The sequence below is a fragment of the Gouania willdenowi genome, chromosome 15 (assembly GCF_900634775.1).
Source record: "Gouania willdenowi chromosome 15, fGouWil2.1, whole genome shotgun sequence".
Lineage (NCBI taxonomy): Eukaryota > Metazoa > Chordata > Actinopteri > Blenniiformes > Gobiesocidae > Gouania > Gouania willdenowi.
The window spans coordinates 23,772,496-23,793,154 of NC_041058.1; the positions used below are offsets into that span (position 1 = coordinate 23,772,496).

Consider the following 20,659-nt stretch of genomic DNA (forward strand, 5'->3'; position numbering starts at 1 on the left):
TACATGTTTGTGTTTGAGACTGAAAGCGTGAGTGAGTTGCACTGAATGTCCAGTGATTTTCTGTGTATGCGTCTGCTTCTATGTGTCCTGACCGTTCGGATGTCCAGCTGCTTTCATTACGTTGGTTTTTTTAAACTCATAACACGCCACAGTTGTTTTATGGATTATAAATTAACTCATTATCTGAAGCACTCATTAGCTTTGGATCATAATTAGCTCAAATTAATATTGTTTCCTGACAAAGACACTAACACTGGCAAATTGGCAATTGACCTCTTTGGTCATTCTGGGGAAAGGAACAGAATGGCGAGAGCTGTGCAATGACAGCTGCTGCGGGTGATCAGACACCTCGTCTCAACCTCTTTTGTCCTCTACTGATAAACTCTCCTTTTGTCCTGGAACATCTCCTTTGGCAAAATGATGTCTTTTCTTCTCTTATGCCGAAGAGAAATCGAAGATAACGGTTGGTGATGAAGACTCAACGGTCGTGTGTAAATAAGTGAGGGTGTATACCCACTCAAAGGAACAGCTGCATGTCAAGACGATCGGTACAAATGCACGCTGGCCTTTGTTCTACATAAATCCTCTCTTACTCTAAACTGGCCTATTAAATGTTAAATACTTTATCTCTAGTGGTGAAGAGGAACCACTGCACTTCCATATACTCTGCTTAAGGGTGTAGGGAAAAAAAAAATTGATGCACGATCCAAAAAATGTTCAAATAGAAATTTTAAACCCCAGGTCACTAAGTGTAACTGAACCACAAACATTATTTTTTTTTTAGAATTCAAGAACTTAACAGAATCTGTTGTTGAAGCAAAAGTTAAACTTATTCGAAAAATGTAATTTGACAGTTTGAAAAACATACCACCTAATGTTATATTGGTATATGAATTATAGTTAATTACCATTTACTTTTGTGCTCTCAAATTAAAAAAAAAAAAAAGTGTTTCTTATACCATTCATCCATCCATTTTCAGACCCGCTTGTTGGTCGCAGGGGTCTGCCAGTGGCCATCTCTGGCTCACACTGGGCGCTAGGCGGGGGTACACCCTGGACAAGTCACCGGTCCATCGTAGGGCAACACACACACAGACAATTACTGACACACACCTTCACTCCTACGGGAAATTTAGAGACTCCAATCAACCTAACAGTCATGTTTTTGGATTGTGGGTGAAAGCCAGAGGAAACCCACGCAGCATGGGGAGAACATGCAAACTCCACACAGAAAGGACCCAAGTGTCCACCCTAGGGCTTGAACCCAGGACCTTCTTGCTGTCAGACGTCAACCCCTGCTGCGTTACATCTCCGCCACGCCACCGGAGATGTAGTCTATGTGTTAATTTCCCCCGGGTCGTTCCATTTCTGCCGGATGCCAGAGCACGATGCAACAATTTAGCACAGAGCAAATACGGTGAAACAGGAAGTTAAGCACATACTAAACATTAAAACGTCCGGTTACTTTTCAAAATAAAACACTAATTCACGATTTAAAAAAAAAAAAAAGTTTATAACACTGCCTTTAACTGCGTTCTCACGGGATTATGTAAATGTCGAGAGAACTCCTCTGTCTCGTGATGTCAACCACACTGCACCGTGGCGCACTCATAACGCAACCGGTGAGGATTGCCAGATGGCGGACAGAGGAGCAAAACCGGATCGGAGCCGTGGCGCAGCAGGATATATTCTATTGTGCACAATGCATACCCCTAATACATATACATATGGCCAGGGCTGTAAATTAACACCCTCCAACCCACCAAATGCAGGTAAAGATTAACTTTGGCGGGTAACATTGTAGCGTTATTAGCCATTTTGGCTGGTTAAGAATGAAACAAATACCATTGCGTCCGTTTGAATCGCCAGGCTGTAGAAACAATGTTGCAACATTGTTGCCAAATTGGGATGTTTGTCACCAAGAGATTTGAGGCGTTTTGTGTGTGTTTAGACTTTAAAACATAATGTGTATCTGGCAACACTACTGGTTGTACTAATCCTACATTTCCCATGAACACTATGTCATGACGTGTCATTCAACTGTTATGGTTCGTTATCGGAGGAGTCAGACGGAATGGTGATGAACAAAATTAACAAACGTGGAGATATTTATCAGGTGTTGAAAAACCTCAACTGCAAAAGAGGAAGGCTGCTGCAGACACAGGGGAAAATGAAGATAAAAGTGGATCTGAAAAGAAGTTTGTACTTGATTACTTCTAGTTTTTCTAATTTCAGTGTTCCAGGGATCCAATTTTTATCTGAGTTAAGTTTGTTTATTAAGTTATGAGAATATACTTTATAATATTTTCACTTCTCCGACACACCCAAAGTTCCATATCGCACCTTTTAGACAATTGTTACAACATTTTTATATTTTTACCATTTTAATGTATTTCTGCAATTAATTAAATTAAAAACATGAATGCTTAAATCTATTCTGTGGCTCATAATGTAGTTTAAATCTGGTTGGCTGGTAACTTTAAGAATCTACTAGCCATGCTGGCTGGTGATGTAAAAAGTTAATTTAAAGCCCTGAATTTAAATAACCACAGCATAGACTCATTCACTTACATTCTTAGCCAATAATTTATAATCATTAAAGCATCACCAACAAACAAAAGGTGAGGTTGGATCACTGTCCAGGATGATGAGAGTAAACAAAAGCCATGCAGCACACTTGAGCCATGAACTGGTCTGTATGAAGGACAGAGAGCAGGCACTCCACTTGTCAATTAATCCCATCTGGCACCAGCACACAGGCTTTTATTAGAACAAATGTCAGCTTTCAAGACAAGGACGATATAACCTTTCTTCATAGAATGCACACTAGCCTTCATCGGTTGGTCTTCATATTGCACTAAAAGTGTCTCTATAAACTGATCCAACTTGTCATCCAACAAACGTTACCTGTAGCTGAATGGTAATCACGCTTACGCAGCATGATCAACAAAAAAGAACCGACAATGATTTATGTACATATGAAGTGTGAATTTCACATCAAAAATAGGCTGCATTTGATGAAGTGGTGGCCTTGAATAGAGTCTAATGAAATATTGGGATGAAGGAGCATTAAACACAGGTTCTTTCTCTCAGCTGGAACTCATTTTCCTTCTTTCTTATACAGTATGTAATATTCAGAACCCTATAGTGCCTCGGTAGGAAACTTTCTGCTTTAAAAATCATTGAGTGGTTATTGAATACGTAACTATCTTATTTTCAAAGACCATTAGCAGCTTCCATGACATTTCATTTTCAAAAGCCTTAAATTTCCTCAGTGGTTGAAAGAAAAGCATATATTGTATGCATAAAAAAGCAGCATTAGATTTCCTGTTCAGGTCACATATACGTTGTATATATATATCTTTAATGAGTGATTCAAGAATAATATATACAGAAATACACACGCACACGCACACAGCAGTGGAGCAGAGAGCGGGGCTTGCTGGTGTGAAACATCAATTTCCAGGTTAGCTGCTCTGTGTAGCTCAGGCAGGTATCAGCCGTGACCCACCTGGGTCAGATAAGCAGCTGCAAGAACCTGATCTGCCACCTAGCAACGCACCTCTCAGTACGGAACACACACACACACGAGAAAACCAATTGTAATGCATTACCAACACATTAAGTGCCATGGAAAATTAAAAGGCATCAATTACAGTACAGTTTGCCACCCTCATCATTCATCTGATAATAGTTTAGTACGAAAGTTATATACTGGTTTTAATGAAGTTAGGCAATAAAAGGGAAGCGCTAGACATGGAACCACAGTGCAGTTTAGGATGTAAACTGATTTGTAAACACAAGTTCTATTAAAGTACCAGTACATTATAAAGTAAAATAAGTTCATACATGCCACAGTACAAAGAACAATATATTTTACATTATTTCTATTGGTTATTCTTTGTTTCTTGTTATTACTTTTTCTTGTCGTGACCCTATTTTTCATATTACAAATTTCTGGTGACCCCAGAGACTTTTTTCTCCCAAATTATAATTTTTTTTTAAATTACGTTTGTGTTACAAATACAGCATAGCCCGGAATAGTGTAAGTAACAAGATACTTAGATTAGACTGGATTTATTTTTGAGAAAGTGAAAGTATAGAATACAGTTGTTTGAGATGGTGTGTGGCGTTTTAGTTTGAAAAATAATACCAATAAGAACATTTTATATGATTTTAATCAGTCATTTTAAAAATGTTGTTATTACTAGACATGTCAGGTGACCCCATATTATTTCCAGGTGACCCCACATGACCCCAAGGTTGAAAAACAAATATCTAAACAGGGCAACATGCGGCTCAATATCGCTCTAAAAGTGGCTAAAGGTGCTAAAAAACATCTTATACCATCTCAATAAATATCAATCCTCGTTCTTTGCAATATTCTTACAGAAATATTTACAGAATATTGGAGTTCAGCATAAAACAAAATTTTCACTAGTAATCCAGACATCGATCACTTAGTGTTGCTAAGCAACAACCCACAGCCCATGTTGTGCGATGAAAAAGGGATTTAAAACACCTGTTTCTCAGCTTTCAAATGTAAAATTTACAAGAAAAAAATATGTATCACCTCAGGCTGTTTGTTTATTTGAAGAGAGCATACTTTTTCCAGTTTAAAGAAGCACAAGTCATTTTTCATCTACATCTCAGCAGTTTTGCCTGCCAACAATAAAATCCAAAATATGAGTTATTTCTTTTCAGTCAAGTATTCTATTACCATTTAACCTAACATTAAATAACTTGTTCATCATCAATTTACCTTTTGATGCAGCACCTTCAGATGAAAACAACATGTTTACTTTTTCTTCAAAGATGAAATTACTTTTCGAGCAATGCTGAGCATACATTTGTTTGTTTCAATGCATTTTAAGATATAAGCCAGAATCAGTTCAAACCAAAATAATCCTTTTTGAAAAGGGTTGTCAGCACAGACTTGCATCTATCAAAGCCACATTTACATTCCTTTGCATTTTTGCAAAAAGTAAATAAATAAAAATGTATCCTTATGTTAATGTTTAATAGGATCCCCATTATCAGCAGCATATTTCTTCAGCTACTTTTACTATAATATATCATATGATCTTATCTGTTTTTATCTACATTATAAACTGTTTGAGTTGAAATTTGCCTTAGTAGTTATAGAATGTATTCGGCAACGTTTCAGTCAATGGTTTAAACAACAAAACTCCAAATTAATCTCGAACTTTACCAAGTAAGTCTGCGTAAATTCAATGGTGGCTTGTTCAAAGCGAGGCAGAAGCTTTCCTCTCTCACACATTGTTTTCTGTAATTGAAAAACTCACAACCCCCCAGATCAGATAGCCCCTGAATTACTGTCAACTGGAAAATGCAATGAATTTGCTGTATTTTTCAATGAAAAATACATACAATCAATAACAAACCAGTAAAATAACAAAAAGCTTTAACAGCTTCAACCACAAAGGGATAAGTCAATTACAATGTTAGAGTTTATTACAGTGAACCCAAAAACAACAGAGGAAACTATTCAGCAGCTGAATCCATCAACGTGTTGCCTTGTAAAGTCAATTCTCACTGATTTGTGTCAGATAATTAACTGCTCATTCCAATCAGGCACCGTACCAAAATCCCTGAAAGTAGCTGCTGTGAAACCTGGATGCCTCTATACTGGCTAACTATAGACCAATCAGCAACCTTCCATTCATGGCCAAGATCATTGAGAAGGTGGTCTTCAACCAACTGAGTCAATTCTTAACTTTCAAGAAAATATTCATCAATGGCATAAGGTTGAACACTGATTCAGGAAAAATCCCCAGCCGTAGGCGCACTTAGGCGTAGACTCCCTCCCCTGTAACCTTACATGCGCCTCCCAAAAATCCTGACCACCCGTCAAAGCGATAGTCAGCTCGGGCTGTGATTGGTCAGCTGCAAACCTCAGCCCCGGTCACTGCCTTTTCCAGTCACACCGCCATGTTTCAACTTTTTGTGGAGCGATACGAGAGTTGTTTCGACAGTGGATTGAGTCAGAGAGAGAAACGAGATGGACTAAAAGTGCCAGAGTTTTATTATTTCCTTTCATGGCTGCAGCACACACGAAGCACCGCCAAACGGAGTCAATCACAGTGTGTGTTTCATGAACAGTAAACAATGACCAACATGCTGTGGAGGCTGCCAGAGGAGCAGACTTGACATTATGTGTAAAGCAATCTTTACAGCGCTGTCCTAACACATGGTTAGGTACAGTAGGTAAGTAATAATTTAGAAATAAATTACATTTTAAGATGCTTAAAAAAAAAAAAAAAAAACTAAAAATAATAAGGGATTTTTAATGCTCATTTGTAACAACAACAACACAGCCACAACCCCCAGGGCGGCCAATTGCATAGTGAGGCATTCCCTCCACGGAAAAGTAAAACGGCCAACCTCCGCGTCACGTTGACAGGATGCCCCCGGCGTAGGTCCTGACGCTGAACCTTAAACCAGGCTTAAGTCCTACTTAGAGGAGCAAAGTTATTTTGTCCTACTTAGAGGAGCAAAGTTATTTTGTCCTACTTAGAGGAGCAAAGTTATTTTGTAAGCATTGGAAACTTTGAATCTGACAGATTACCAATGTCCTGTGGGGTTCCTCAGGGCTCCGTTCTTGGACCTCTTCTGTTTAGCCTTTATATGCTTCCTTTAGGACAAATTTTACAGGACTGCAAGGTTGATTATCAGAGCTACGCAAATGACACACAACTATATCTATCGCTGAACCCAGATGACTATGGTCCCATAGAGGTGTTATGTGACTGCTTAAGTCAAAAACCTTGGTGTTCTGATTGACTCAGATCTTACATTCAGCAGTCAGATCAAATCTATCACAAAAACAGCTTCTACCACCTAAAGAACATCTCCAGTGAAAGGTTTATTGATTCAGAAATATCAGGAGAAACTGGTCCATGCTTTTATCTCCAGCAGACTGGACTATTGTAATGGTCTTCTGACAGGAATCCCCCAAAGGATCATCAAACAGCTACAGTTGGTTCAGAACGCTGCAGCTCAGGTCTTAACCAGAACAAAGAGGTCAAAACACATTAGTCCAGTTTTAAAGTCTTTACACTGGCTCCCAGTCAGCCTCAGAATAGACTTTAAAGTTCTGCTGCTGGTGTATTAATCTGTGAATGGGTTTGATCCGGAATACATCAGTGAGATGTTAGTCAGGTATGAACCCAGCAGGTCTCTCAGATCAGATCGTGGAGTACAGAGCTCACAGTAAACATGGTGATGCTGCGTTTAGTTGTTATGCTGCAAAGAAGTGGAACAAACTGCCAGCAGAGCTGAAGTCAGCTTCCAATGTGAACATTTTTAAATCAAAGTTAAAGGCACTTTTTTTCTCTACTGCATATAAAGGGCATGAGTGAACCTGCATCAGATGCCAGTTCGTCAGCTATCCTATTGGTAACCACTCAAAAATTACTTTTGTCTACATTATCTTGATTTATTTTTAACTCCAGCCAGCCACACTCGCTCCGACCCCACTACAGCGCCAGCTCCTCGATCGCACGTCATCTGTGCCTTCTTTTTGGATTGACAATAAATCTCTGTCACATCAGCTTACCTGTTGTGGTCTGCTTTTTGTCCTATTTCCGTTTCGAACCCGTGCTTAACTGGTGACTGGTTTATTCCAATTTTAATTCCGAATTAAATAATTCCTTGATCGTTTAATTCCGCTTTAAGGTAATTCCAGTAGTTATGCGCATTCTCGGCCAGTCGCAATGACGCACTGGTGAAGACATAATCCAAAATGGTGGCCTGGACAAGAGCCGAGGCTATTTATTTAATAAGAGCCTTAGAAGACATGAATATAATGTGTCGAAGCAAATTATCTTAATGTTTAATGATACATTTATATTTGTCATGTGTGTATGATTAAGGGGATAATTTGTTTTTTAACTCTGTGCCTGTTTTTCTCTTCTTCTTCTTGGGTAGCCATTACACACAACACACACACCCACACACCCACAAACAAAAAGTGTGTGGACGGAAGCATAAAGATGCGGACATTCATGCGGGCTTATTACACACACATGGACAACAGCAAACGAAACATGCTTCATCGGACGGGTAATACTGAAACCCGGAGACAGAGTAAATGTGGCCCCGTACTGCATGCACAGGCACAGGTACTAGTTGTTAAAGCTACCATCTTTAACAAGGAGCAAATATATATTCCTGGTTTTTGTTTTTCTGAGTTTTACTGGGCTTTATTTACCGGTGATTAGTTCCTATCTCCCGCTCCTGCTCAGTGGACCAAAGTTAAACTGTATGTTATTGTAAAGCTTCTGCTTCAAAACTACTATCAAAATAAAAGTGAAAACAGTTCCAATCAGAAAAGCACTCGGAGAGCGCAGACCTTCGCCAAGCAGCTCAAGCTCAGCCAACACGTTCCGGTAATGGTAACATGGTAAACTCAGGATTACCATGACGACCTGTCAACATTGAGCTATGTTACAATGACTACCTGTTAACATTGAGCTGTTGACTATGAGAGAACATGTGTGTGATATATATATATATATATAGGCCTGAAAGTTTTGATTTAATTAAAGATCAAATATTTTATACATCTGTAACCATGAAAGTACTCAGAAGAACTGTATTGAATCACATGGATGGGTGTCCCCAGTTTTCAATAGCACTAAAACGCTACAGTACCAATTTCATTTTAAAAATTGGAAAAAACTATTGTACCATTCATTGTGAGAAATACAATGAGAAAAAAGAAAATGCAAATAAGTTAGACTTTGAAACGATTGAAAAGTGAGAGGAAGAAAATATGCAGGGCTCTGTTCTGGATGCACTCAGAATCTCAGATGCAATAACACAATTACAGGCTCGTACCGTTGAGTGTTTTCCATGAGCCATAATAACACTAACACGTCACATGCTGGGTTAGTAAAGACGATACAGCGCTAGCTGAGCTGTCATGATGGATGGTGTGTTTGCAGACACTGCTGAACCGTGGACCCCATTATTTCCTACGGGAAGAAGGGGGGATGCAAGGCACCACAGGGAAAGATAAGGAATGATTGACTAAACCAAAACAGAGGTCCCTCATGAATGGCAGTCGACCGGCATTATTGGGAAACCATTGTGGGATTCAATGCCACAGCTCAATGACAGCAGAGAGCTTCTATAGAAAGTAAAAACACTAAGTGTAAGCTCTTTCTAAATTGAGGTGGTTGAAGAAGCTTCATATGGAGAGAAAAACTTCCAGTCATTACAAATATTTCCCAGACATGTTAGGACCCGTCCCCTGCAGAGATTAGGTAGTTCAAACCCAAAAACAGACAAAATAATGCACATCTGCAGCTGCTAGATAGGATTTATACAAATAAGACATAACTGCACAGCTAGAGACAGAGCTGCTCTTACTTAAAGTACATCCACCAACTCAACCTCACAAACAGTGACAGATACAACAGCAGTTGCCAGAGAAGCAGAAAGGACTCACACTGTGCATTCTAATTTGGTGAAATGAGAACTGAAGGTGGGAGTAAAAACAGACCAATGAGCTGCCCTGCTAGCATCAGTCCGACCTAAACACAGATCTAGAGCATGGATGCTGCAAGAAGAGGCACTCCTGGATACCGTCCAAGATCCCCAAAAAACAATCAACCCACAGCAGAGCTGCTCCCCTCCTTTTCTACTGATAGAACTATAATTACTCCCCATTTATTCTATTCGTCTCTGCCTCTTTAGTAAGGCTTGATAGTTAAAAAGGCTTCCTTCACTAATTCTTACAAATAAAGAAGCTGATTAACATGCTTTAGGTTATGTCTCTTTGTAGCATTAGAAACCACCTATTTCAATGTTTTTTCCCGACAATAACACGTCTATAACTGGATGACAACCTTTAGACAAAGTGAACACCTTCCTTCTATCTAAATTAGTTCTATTTGAATGTAACATGTAACACAATTGATAATAAAAAAAAAGAAAGTTATCATTCAACCTAACCCTTAAAGCTGCAGTATGGAAGTTTTTCTTGGCTTCATTTGGTCAAAAATCCATAATCACATTTGAGTATATTGTAATCCAAAGCGTTCTGAAAGGACAGTGCACTTTTACACCTTCTGTTGGCCCTGTATAAGAGGTTTAAACTTGACCTTTCAGCCAATCAAAGATCTTTTACAGTCCTCCACTGGCTTCTCAACTAAAGTTGATGCTTTCAGTTCTCTGTCGTAAAGTACAATTGAACGGACTCGTGGAGGTCCGCTTTGTGTATGTGCAGACCTCCGTGACTGCGCAAGGTATGCCACACATACTGGTTTCAGAGGGAGAGTGAGAACAGATAGGACAAATGAAATGTAAACCTAAAAGAAGCATACCCAAGGTGGAGAGAACAGATACAATTCATTTTGCAGTCTGGATGTGGAGTAGAGTGGGTCTGACCGGTGGCTGGGATCATTGCAGCCGCCTGTGTAAGCTTGAGGGGGAGGAGCACACAGCCGCAGATCAGGGGAGTGAGAGTGATACGTGCATTCATGTTTCAGTCTAAAACACCAGAAAAGTATCTAATAACACAAGATAAAGTCCCTATATTTGTCACTTTGTTATTGAGGAAAAAAAGACACTAAAAGCTCCACAGTTGTGCTCGTTCACAAACATACAGGTAAGGAAGGGTGAGCATGGTTGTTTTTATACGAGAATCACTATTTTACATGCTTTAAGTGAATTCTCCACCGTGAGCCCTTTTTAGTGTCTAGGTCCGCTCCTCTTCCTTTGTCAACACTGCATCATGTTCTTCTGCAGTCTGTGCTTTCTCCTTCTACTTCTCTCTTACACACTGCTCACACACCATTTATACTGATGTCCCCCACATACTCATTCTCAATCCACGCACACATAGTTTAGCACCAGGCGTTTCCATGCAGACCTGCTAATACTGCATCATGTTTTTCTGCAGTCTGTGCCTTCTCCTCGCTTTTGTCTTGACGCTGGAAGCTCCTAATCTGTGGTTCACGGCTCAACAAGTCTGTGATACTCTGATGTTCTCTCTCTATCCTGTTCTGTTCTCCTTTCTGTCCACTAACCCCAACCAGTCGAAGCAGATGGCTGCCACCTCTGAACCTGCCTCTGGTGGAGGTTTCTTCCTGTTAAAAGGTAGCTCTCCACCTTTGCTGATGCTTGCTAATGTGGAAATGTTAGGTCTTCTCATCATAACTCTATATTTAGCGATGGGCACTATGAAATTAATTATTGTTGTATTTGGTGCAACATGAATACAGTTGAATTGAATATAAATTTAGGATTAAACCTAATAAACCTTGTAAGCGACGTGCTGAACAATAAAATGAGTCATGTATGCTGGTGCAAAGTTCAAATTGTATATTCTCCAACAAGGGATAAGAAAAATAGGAACAGGACAATAGGAATCCTGAGGATATGTCAATCCTAAAAAACAGAAAAAGATACACAGACTTCTGATTCTTGACCTAACACTGTTTTGAAAGTTGAGAGACAATCTGGCAAATAAATGTATGCCCTTCGTAAACAAACGCAATTAGGTATTAGATAAATATATCATAAAGCAATATTGTGAACAGGTTGAAGATCTATTCGTAAAGACCTTCATCGACTACAACAGCCGTCAATATTTATGAATATTGCCTTTTTTATGGGTGTGGGCACCCTTACAAAGTCAATACAGCAAATCAGAAATGTCAAAGAACAACAGAGACTGTCCGTGGATGATTGTTGCAGAGCCATTGTTAATGTAAAATGCAAGGCAGCAGACAGGAGAGAGCGTACATTAACACGTTTAGTGGAAGACTTTAATAAATCGTTCCTTGGGGCTACTTCCTTATTATTGAATTGTGAATGCCACAGAGCTAATTAAAAGTGCAAAGTATTTAGTACGGCTGGAGAAAGATGGAAGGGAGTAGAGGGAACTGTTGTAGCACGCTCTAATGCTATAAAGGCTCCCTATTTCTCTGGTAGAACAAATAAAAAACGATCTAAATCATTTCCTGATCAAGAGGTTGGCAGAATGATTCCGTGGTTTTAGACTTCACTCTACCATTTGTCAATGTGCCTGTGGTAGGATGACCAGCAGCGGAGGGGACAGACCGACTTGAGAGCAGAATTCAGTTTAACTTTTTCTATTTATTTTTCTTCTTTGGCTAGTGTAACATTTACAGTGAATCCCCAAAACAGTAAACCAAAAACTGAGCAAACACAAAAGAAAAGGCCATTAGGATGCCAGGTGACATTTTACAAATCCTGAACATATCTACTTTACCTTGTTTGTGTTGCCATCAACGTTATCAGTTCTGCTCACTCAGGGTTCCTCAATGAAAATGAGGCGGGGCCTCCATTTAAAGGCAGTCTATACCTGTAACTCCTCCCACAGGCAAACCAAACCCAATCTAAAATCAATTAACTCAATAACAAAATCAATTCTCATAAACAACATACAAAACAACAAAACATGAATTATCCAAGCATCTATAATAAATTAATGTTAATTCATTCACCTCCAATGTTTTAAAAATCCATAACAAACAAAAATGACACAAACACCTGTGTAAAAATGGTTTGTCCCAACACCAGCCCACCCAACACCCCTATTTGCATGACTTGGTTTAGTCCATCTGGTTTCCTGCAAACCTGGAAGTGCTGCTGTCAAAATGGTGGTGAGTTTGCTGCTAACAAACAAACAAACAGACAAACAAACAAACAAACAAACACAAATGCTGGTAGGCCTTTCCCCGCACAGTGGAAATTTGTTTGACGGGTAACATGGTTATTGAAGAGGGTGAACAAGCATAATGAAACCAGTAACATGCAGAACAATGATAACAGACAGATGAATGGAATGGTGATGGCAGTAGCAACAAGTCAACAGATGTTAATCTGCCGGCATTAGCTGACTGTGCATGCTCATTACCTATAGTGCGAGCGTTACGGCTCACTCTGTGACAGTGTCCTTGAGCCAGACACTCAACCCAACTAGTGTGTGTATGTGTGTGTGTTAAGGATGTCCCGATCCGATCATGTGATTGAAAATCAGCCCGATCATGTGGTTTTTCAGACTCGATCGGAATCGGTTGTATATGTATATTTATTCTCATTACGTTTCATGAGATCTATAGTTTTGAGGCGGTGGTACAGACCTCTCCACTCCACACAAAAAACAGCAAAGTGTGACATCACTTTGCTGCAGTGATACTACTGGTTGAATACAGCAACAGGAGGAGAACATGGAAGCAGCTTGAAGCTGGCAGCGCGAGTATGTCTTCAGTGTGGAGATATTTTAAAGTGGATGATGCTGGCAAACTGGGGAATTGACAAGGAATGGGCTAATGTAATTTTGCGTGACATCGCTGCAAATATGAGGAAAGCCATGAGGGATATGGGAATGCAGAGTGTGGGCTGTTGCGCATTCATGTCAACTCTGCGCGCACGGAGGCCTTCTTTCCCAGCACAGCACAACGGACACCCTGGCCAACGGGAGGGAGATTGTAGGCAGGGCCGGCCTTCCTGACAGGCAACACAGGCGGCCGCCTAGGGAGCCATTGCACCCACCCCCAAATAATAATAATAATTCAAAAAGGTATAATAAATGTGAAACACACCCTTTACAATCATTGTACATCTTTTCTTTTAATTAAATATTAATATAAAAAATCTGCAACTATACCAGCTGATCTTTTGACACATATTTATGCATATTTGTATTTATTTTATTTTAATTCTTGTTCTATTCTATATAATTCTATTGTTTTGTTTGCGCATTGTGTTCTTTGGTTTTAAGATTCTTTTTTACTGGCTACAGGAAAGTAGAGATTTTTTTGCACTGAAACTTTTATATTTTATTTTAACTTTTGATTGCACTGTTTTGCATTGCTTTTGGATTTGGCACCATTGTTGATATTGTTCCCTCGGGACATTTGCACTATAATTTTTTAAATTGTTTGTATTTTTTTCCCAGTGGTTTGTTGTGTCGCAGAATTGAATTGTTTTGATATTTAAAATAAATAATGTGTACGCACTGTGTATAGACCTTTTTTTTAATCTTTTTTATTTGGGGGGGGCATGTTAAAGTCCACTCTTGCCTAGGGCACCGAATGACCTAAAGCCGGCCCTGATTGTAGGCCACTTTAAACACTCTCCGCTGGGTTATTCTCGACTTGAAGACATCCAGATGGACCTAAATATGGATATCAAGCGCCAAAAGCAGGACGTGCAGGTGAGATTCCTCTCAAGACATTCTTTGATGTATTTGTATTTTATTATTTAGTCTTCTGCACTTTATTTAGTAAGCAGCAAATGCTCTTCGTGCTCTGCACCTGGCAATTACAACAAGATTAAGTTGTCATAGTATTTATGCAATTTGCACAAAAATAAAGTGAATCTTGTTCTCTTCTCATGTGCAGACGAGGTGGATCAGTAGCCTCTACATGCTGCAGAGTCTACAGAATCAGAAGCAGCTGAACATACTCTACCAGCAGCACTGACAGCCCACCAGTGGGAGCTGATGAATAAGACAGCTGATGTGTTATCCCCCTTTGAAGAGCTGACCAGAGATGTGAGCAGGTAGACTGCATCTGCAGCTGATGTGATCCCTGCCATAACAGGTCATTTGTATTTTTATTTATTCTTGTTATGTTGTAACATTTATTGATATTCTTTGAAACAAACTACAATCTCATGCATTTATTAAATAATTTATTTCACTCATTAGTCCTCAGACGTGTTTTGTCTCGAGAGGAGGACAAAGATGAGTAAGTATATTAAAATGAAAATGCACCTTTTGTTCATCATGTTTACATAAAGTCAAGTCATCACCACACACCAGTATTAAGTACATTTTTTTTTTAATTTTCCTTTTAAATTAGATTTGGTTGTATGGTTGGATTGTTTTATTGTTTATTAGTTGTGTGTAGGTAGTTACCAAACTGAAGAGCTGCGCTATGTGGTGTCTCTTATCTTATTGATTTGAATTGATTGTGTGTTACTTTTATCTATTTTTAGCTTCTTCACAAAGTCAGCAAACCTGTTGCTTGCAAAGGAACACCTCATCCAGGAGGTGGTGTAACAAATATCCTGTAAGTAAGTAGTTTATTTATAAAGCGATTTTTGCAGATAAAATCACAAAGTGCTGTACAGAGTTGTGGTAAAAGTACAAGTGCAACACAATCCTGGATGCAAACAGAAACAGGCTCGAACATGACAAGGTAGAGATGTTGGTTTTCATCAAGGAAAACATACATTTCAATCTGTGAAACTAAAGGAGCAGGGTAACCATTAAGAGTGCAGTTCCTAAAAGCACATTACTGGCCTTACTTTACAGCACTGTTGCACTTTTATTTTATTTTTTTGTTTACATTCCTGTCAGGTATTTTAAGCTATTTAACCTATTCATTTTTATATAGACATTTGTATTTAATATTATTTATTTACCCTTGCTCTAAAGTCTAAAGTGAAGAATTTATTTTATTTATTGCTTGGTTGTGCAAGCTACATCACAGAAGTGCTCTGTTTAGGGTTAAATGTTAAAATAAGGTGAATAAAATAAAAGTAAGGGACATCCTGGATCTGTTTCTTTGCTCTTTTTTTTTATCTTTTTAATGTATAATAGAAGTATTGGATGTGTGCGTGTGTATGTGTGTGTGTGTGTGCGTGTGTGTGCGTGTAAAAAATTGGTTAATGTGAGTGCAAGATGCCCTTTAAACTGGGTAATGGTGATTAAAGCGGTATATAAGTCATGTCCATTCCCAATTGTTATAAAGAAGCTTAATTTAATGTCTTATATACGGCACTTTTAAAAAACCAATCCACTTTTTAGAATTTGTATTTGATGTTTTTTCTGTGATTGCAGCAACTAAAAGTAAATGCAAAAGAAATTGACCTGAGCGTACTTGATGCATGTTGCTAAACTACTAACTCTGACCAACAAAGAATGTGTTAAACGGCCAAAATTAGATGAGAAATATTTGAATTACATCTGCTTCTAAATAATATGCAAACTGAGCATCTCTGCTGGAAGAGGTAAAATATTGGGAGGAGGAGTACTCCATTTAGCACCCACAATGTGATTTACAAAACCAGGAACTAAATTGTGGTGACTGTTATGTGCATGTATTTAACAGGGTTTCACAATGATTTTCCTTCTTAGTTTTTGAACTCATAAGATCTATTCAAGACCATTAGAGAACCAAAAAACAGAGGTCTGACAGTGTGCCATGGTTAGTAGCAAAAATGTGGCACAGAGAACTCGAGTTGTGTCCATCACTTATCCATCATAGCATCGTACAAAAGCGCAGTTGCCTTTGACACCCATTTTGCAATATTTTTTAAATAATGATGCATCAGCTATTGAACAACAACCAAGTGCTTCCATGTTTAATTATGAGACTATACGATTACAATTTCAATTTGCAGAGACATTTATTAAAAGCAATATACAACACAGGGTGATAGGGTTAAGGCACTTGCTTAACGTACCATAGTAATAGCAAAAGTTGGATTTTAAACATTAAAATAAAATAAGTTATATTTCCAAAACTTTTCTAAATCATTCCATGACTTTTCAAGACTGGAAAATCATTTTTTTCAAATTCCATAACTTTTCCAGGAATTTCATGACCATGAAGACCCTGTATTTAAAACAGGCAAGTATTAACTGTTACAGATTTACAAATAACTTCAGTTATGGTTGCGGGGAGGCAATTCATTCATTTGAATGAATGAATCATTAAAACAAATCTTAGAAGCTATTTGCTTCCTTTGTTATTTGTATAGTCATCTTTTCTTGACGTCATCTGCTGTTCTTCTTGTTTTCCCCACAGCATTGACTTTCTCACAGCCTCTCATATTGTGCTTGACCTTCTTTTATTCAGATTTTCTTTTTTTGCTCTAATCCAAGAATGTGTTATTCTACTAAATGCCTCCAAAATGTAAACTCTACTCTCCAACCAAGCTTGTGAAGCGCTAAATATAAATTTAAACAATCAATTTAGCTCCTCTTTTTTGGGGTTTTAATAAATTATGCCCAAAGTCTGTCCAGCACAGTATACTGTATAAACTAAGGTCTATTAAATATAAGGTTTTCCTTCTTTTCTAAAATGTGCTTCATCTTTTCAAAATTATGAGACAGAATTGATCATAGTGTGGATGTTTTACTTTTCATAAATGTTGCTTTCGCACAAGTTAATTACTCAGTAGAGAGCCTAATCTGCTAAATCAGGGCAAAGTGGATTAGGAGATGAGTGTGTTTTAATCAAATTGTTCTCCCGCTCTAATTACACATCCCATTTCCTGATACAACACATGCACACTTAATCTGCGCCTGCATTTAAACATCAGCTCCCTAGTTTAGCTGCTCCCCTCATGAGGAGTGAAGGAGCTCACTCAAACACACGACATGTAAACACAAGCATACCCACACGAAATGGCCACACACATGGAATGACTGAACATGAACAGAGGAAGGATTTTTGCTCCAACACGAAATGTTGAAATAAATCTTCTGAGGCATCGTTGAATTCTATTCAGCCTAATCACACAGCACAGACATTAGTCACTACAATGGAGGCTCAGGGTTACTCTCGGGGTTCTGTCCCACCCATATAGAAAACTGCCCTTTCTATGCAAACAACTGTGTGTGTTGCATTAGAAAATAGTACAAATCACGGTGCACTTGCTGGCATAAAGTCATTGTAAATATAGCAGTTTTGCAGGAGTTCCTAACATACAAGTGCTACATGTGTGCAGAAAAACTTTCTGATCAAACCTTGGCATTATGGATGGGTAAGCTAATAACTTTAACTCTGAGCTAATGAACCGCTGGAGGTGTTGAGTTCAAGTCAAGTGGGAGCCACTTTTGGGAAAATGCATAGACTGAGAATACATTCAAATATTTTTTATTTTACTCGTGGTTATTTATGAAGAGAAATTTAGGTAAATGTTTCATCTCACCAGAGAGTAGCACCAACGGACCCACGCAACCCCTAAAATGGGAACAAGCAGGTCAGACGAAGAATGAATGAATAACAAGAAAACTCCAAGAGCGCCGAATATCAACTATGCCAGATATTGGCAGTTATCTGGATCAGTGATCCTGATAACTAGGGGTGTGTAATATTGCCTGGCATCTGGCAATATGATTAGCATGCCGATATTAGGGCACAAACGATACGATACGATATATTATTGCCATTTGTTTTAAATATATGACGTAAGAAACAAATAGTCTGTAAATGTGTACACCTTCATGAGAACATTATGTATGAAATATATTTTATTGCCATATTTTACACTCAAAACATTGGCTTTAACATGCCATGTGCCAGCAACTTAAAATGAAAAAATAACATACAATCTGCCTGTGGCCTTTAAACCAACTTTGACTTTAGTGCAACATGACTTTAGTACAACTTAATTGAGGTACGTATATGCCTAGAACAACGCATAAATGCAGAAAGTTAGTATTTTCTTTTTAGATTTGATTGAAAAAACACAAGCTGGTCAACATATCCAGGTTTCAGTGCACGTCTTTGTGCAGTTACAAAGTCTCCTGCAGTGGAAAAGACTTTCCTGGTTAAATAAAGGTAAAAAAAAAAAAAATCGATATGGATGCATTTTGAATCGATCCGAGAATCGCGCGACATAATTTCACGATATATCGCCGAATCAAGTTTTTTTCAACACCCTTACTGATAACGGTACAGTGATCAAACTTTAAAGGCTTGGAATACGTTTATATCCCCATTATTAAGAATATGGCACGTTGTAATATATGGGCACCCCCGTTTTTTGGAAAAACCGCGATGAAGAGGCTTTGGACGTCACCTGATTACGTGGCTCATGGTGTGTCCTCATTACACTCGTGCAGCAAAGAAGATGTGAGCGCGGAAGTGACAATAAAAAAAATTAAAAAATTATCCAAACATTATTTTTTTTTCTTTGAGACCCATTACCATAGGGTCCATAGACTGGTACCAGTCTGTAGCCAGGTGGTCATTGACCACAATACTCAATAGAAATGAAATACGCTGGCTCTTCTATTTGGTCATGTCAGTGTTGAAGGTCACTGTATGCTAAATTTAAGTGACATTATAACTCACTAAAACTACCTCTGTGTGCCAATGTGTGTGGCAGCATGTGTGGCCCTGTGTGTTTATGTATCAGCGGGCATCTGAGATGAGGACATCTGCTGAGCTAATAAACAATAATGTTGACAGATTGTCAGTGTCTGATCACTCAGCCCACCCTCACAATCACATCACCATAGAAATCACTGAGCTCTGGTCCAAGGACATGACTGACAGCTCTCTGGACCAGTGCAGGGCATTAGTGGATGTATCCCCAGCTGCCTTAGACAGAACATTGATTCATATTCATAGGGAAACCTAAACAGAGTAGGTAAAAATAAAAAAACAGCATCCACCAACAAATACAGATGATTTTATGAAGCAACGGGGCATTATCAGGACATTCAAGATGATGTTTGAAAAAGATACCAACGCAGCCAGCCTGTTAGCTCCTGATGACAAATATAGTGGTTTAAACTGAACTCAAAGGGATTTTCTAACACATTCTAACTGCATTATGACATCATATAACTGTTATACTGATGCTAATGATAACTGATGGAAGTGACAGATGGAAAATAAAGAAGTGCAGGGATGAAATCATGGCTGATGATGGTTATGCCACCTTGTGGTGCATGGAGGTGTTTATAATTCAAACAATAAATGTGAAAACATGAAGAAAATCACAGGTTGTCAAACCATGTGCCATATAACTGCGTACAAAAAAAAAAAAACAACTGTTTGACTGAGAAGTGTAAAGGTCATGTGATAGAAAAAAAAACCTAACTTCTGAAAAATAAATCCAGTATAAAGAATCTTAATTCAAACTCACTGACACCCTCAGAAATGATGAAAAGCCAGACATCTTCAAATTGCTCTGTCAATCACAGCAACCAACATAAATGACAAATAAATAGAGGATAATGGATCCACAAGGCGGCTGACTCAAAGCAGTCACTGGTGTGTTCACTGAAGCCCCCAAATGACCCCAATTGCTGTGCAAAACATCTTTTTGGAGACCTTATAACAAGACTTGGCACATTTAGGCAAATAGCTCAGGTTGGATTGTCCTACTCATATACTCATATTCTGTGTTGTATCAGACATTCTGGTTTGAAGGTTTTCATACTTTATTTTTATTATCAAGATGTGACAACTAGAAAAAAAAAAGACCTTTGAAAAAACCCCAAAAAAACAAATATTATGTAATAGTAATGTATATGGTACATGAGATCATTTTAAAGAGACTACCATTATCTTCTTTTTGGTGGAGTGGCTGGGATTTTTCAGGGGAGGCTTGGCCTGCTACACTGGTAAATAAAGGTGGAACGGTAATCGTGCAACAAGATTTTGTGATATTAAAACGTTACAAGTGGTCAAATTAAAAAATCTACACGATCTACTAAACACCAGATTGTTAGGGTTTTTATTTATTCTTTATTCCAATGACTTTTAAAGGTCATATGATGGAGTATGTATGTAAGTATATGTCTAGTGTTAAAGTGAAATTAACTTTAACACTAGTTAATTTGTAAAATATATTGCAGTTATTTTCCTAACTGCAATTTTTTTGTCCTTTTTCTTTCCCAGAAATAACT

The 20,659-nt window shown here is 38.4% G+C and overlaps 1 protein-coding gene across 1 annotated transcript in view; it reads right to left on the minus strand.

Annotated features, from left to right (window-relative positions):
- Nucleotides 1-20,659, minus strand: part of cdh23 (cadherin-related 23) — a 255,630-nt gene that overhangs the window by 209,076 nt on the left and 25,895 nt on the right. The window lies entirely within an intron of this gene.